This window comes from Triturus cristatus, chromosome 4_2 (assembly GCF_964204655.1).
Source record: "Triturus cristatus chromosome 4_2, aTriCri1.1, whole genome shotgun sequence".
Classification (NCBI taxonomy): Eukaryota; Metazoa; Chordata; class Amphibia; order Caudata; family Salamandridae; genus Triturus; species Triturus cristatus.
This window is the reverse complement of record NC_140586.1, coordinates 930,573,317-930,575,816: the sequence shown is the minus strand read 5'-3', so window position 1 is coordinate 930,575,816 and position 2,500 is coordinate 930,573,317. Positions and strand designations below refer to the sequence as shown.

General features: G+C 50.5%; 3 non-coding genes across 3 annotated transcripts; 2 read left to right on the top strand and 1 right to left on the bottom strand.

The window, feature by feature from the left end:
- Positions 1 to 1,095: 1,095 nt before the first annotated feature.
- TRNAN-GUU (transfer RNA asparagine (anticodon GUU)) lies at positions 1,096 to 1,169 on the top strand. Its single transcript has one exon. It is a non-coding gene; the product is annotated as a tRNA-Asn (tRNA).
- A 243-nt stretch (positions 1,170 to 1,412) lies between these two features.
- Positions 1,413 to 1,484, top strand: TRNAW-CCA (transfer RNA tryptophan (anticodon CCA)). Its single transcript has one exon. It is a non-coding gene; the product is annotated as a tRNA-Trp (tRNA).
- Positions 1,485 to 1,555: 71 nt separating this feature from the next.
- On the bottom strand, positions 1,556 to 1,626 carry TRNAG-GCC (transfer RNA glycine (anticodon GCC)). The gene has a single exon. It is a non-coding gene; the product is annotated as a tRNA-Gly (tRNA).
- Positions 1,627 to 2,500: the final 874 nt, after the last annotated feature.

The following is a 2,500-nucleotide window of genomic DNA, read 5'->3' as shown; positions in this document are numbered from 1 at the left end:
CTATGAACAAAGTGTGTGCAACAGACATTGGAATGCCAACGTTTCACATGATGGCAAGAATCAGATGCAGGAGACTATAAGTATGAATGTTTTTGCATTTGCTGAGGTCACTGGCTTGGGACTAGTGTTGTGGTTATCAGGGCATGATGGCAGGCTGCTCCCGACAGAAGTGGCTCATAGAAGGCAGCCTCCAGATCACCAGCACTATTGTGTTTCAGATCATGTCACTGAACTCTCCTCCTTAAAAATCCTTCCCACAGTCTTTGCCAAATTCCCTGTCCTCCCCGAAATGCTGGGGTGAAACGGGCAGAGTTCTGCGCCCTGCGTCCCTTTATGCGTCCCTAACGCGCTCCCAACGCGGCCTACAGCCCTGGTCGGGCACAGCCCTGGTCGGGCTTAGACCACTGGGGCCTCTGGAGAGCAAGACCTCCAGAAGCCTATGGTCAGGCCTATTGCACAGGCATTTTGTGCCTGGCCATTCCGGGATTGTTGTGTTTCAAGGCCCAGCCATCAATACTAATGTGATGGCTTTCCCTGAGAACCCTCATGTCCCTGTCCTCCCAAGAGCCCGAGCTTTTATGTAAAATAAGGTGTGCACCTTGGGCCTTCCCCTTTGCGCTCTCTGCCCCCTCTCTTTCTCCAAAGCTGAGCTCTGCAGGTAAATGTATCTATCTGAGTGAGGGGCTAGGGAGGGCCTTGCCCAGCAGTCTTACAAAGCAAGAGTTCAGAGAAAGCACCTGCTCTGGGAAGGAGACTCTGCTCACAGAGAAGACAAGTCTAACATGCCACAGTGAAGATTGGATGGGCAAGACACACGCCTGACAGGCTGGTAGAACACCACCAGAGGAGCAGATAGCTACGCTAAGAAGGCCACAGAAAAGTCATACATGTATCTCATACACTGGGACTGGTTGTAATACTGGCCCTAACACCATTAGACAGTAGTCTGCGCATCATAACACCCAACAGTGACAAGACACTAAGCAAATGACAAATGCTGCATAGGATAAAGACGCCTTATATAACACAAGCTCAAGGCAGGCGCGCACACATAAAGATATATGTTGAGTCTCAGGAGATGTGCTTTTGTCACTAGTCTCTGTGGCGCAATCAGTTAGCGCGTTCGGCTGTTAACCGAAAGGTTGGTGGTTCAAGCCCACCCAGGGACGTTTCCTTTTGCATGCATGAAGCACTTTAATAAATCATAGTAATGTGCCTTTGGTCTAGAGCTCCTGCGTGAGACCCTTTCCCTGAACATTTCAATCCTCTGCGTTCTCTCTGCACCTGCACTCAATTTCATCAATAGGATGGAAAACAAAAAGCCAAACCTTGTAATACAACCCTAGGCACATAAGGAGGTGGGCAAAAATGAAAAGGCTCACAACATTTGCTGATGTGACTCCAAAAGCAAGGACCTCGTGGCGCAACGGTAGCGCGTCTGACTCCAGATCAGAAGGTTGCGTGTTCAAATCACGTCGGGGTCACTGTTTCCCATTTTATGCCCCACTGAGTTCCCATATTTGATTTAGAAAGCAAAGTCAAAAGAACACAGCCTTGCATTGGCCGGAAATCGAACCCGGGCCTCCCGCGTGGCAGGCGAGAATTCTACCACTGAACCACCAATGCTTCACATGTGTAGCTTAGAGACAGAGCTCTGTCCAAGACAGTGATGAGGCGCACGCACTCAAATTGCACACCTATGAACAAAGTGTGTGCAACAGACATTGGAATGCCAACGTTTCACATGATGGCAAGAATCAGATGCAGGAGACTATAAGTATGAATGTTTTTGCATTTGCTGAGGTCACTGGCTTGGGACTAGTGTTGTGGTTATCAGGGCATGATGGCAGGCTGCTCCCGACAGAAGTGGCTCATAGAAGGCAGCCTCCAGATCACCAGCACTATTGTGTTTCAGATCATGTCACTGAACTCTCCTCCTTAAAAATCCTTCCCACTGTCTTTGCCAAATTCCCTGTCCTCCCCGAAATGCTGGGGTGAAACGGGCAGAGTTCTGCGCCCTGCGTCCCTTTATGCGTCCCTACAGCCCTGGTCGGGCACAGCCCTGGTCGGGCTTAGACCACTGGGGCCTCTGGAGAGCAAGACCTCCAGAAGCCTATGGTCAGGCCTATTGCACAGGCATTTTGTGCCTGGCCATTCCGGGATTGTTGTGTTTCAAGGCCCAGCCATCAATACTAATGTGATGGCTTTCCCTGAGAACCCTCATGTCCCTGTCCTCCCAAGAGCCCGAGCTTTTATGTAAAATAAGGAGTGCACCTTGGGCCTTCCCCTTTGCGCTCTCTGCCCCCTCTCTTTCTCCAAAGCTGAGCTCTGCAGGTAAATGTATCTATCTGAGTGAGGGGCTAGGGAGGGCCTTGCCCAGCAGTCTTACAAAGCAAGAGTTCAGAGAAAGCACCTGCTCTGGGAAGGAGACTCCGCTCACAGAGAAGACAAGTCTAACATGCCACAGTGAAGATTGGATGGGCAAGACACACGCCTGACA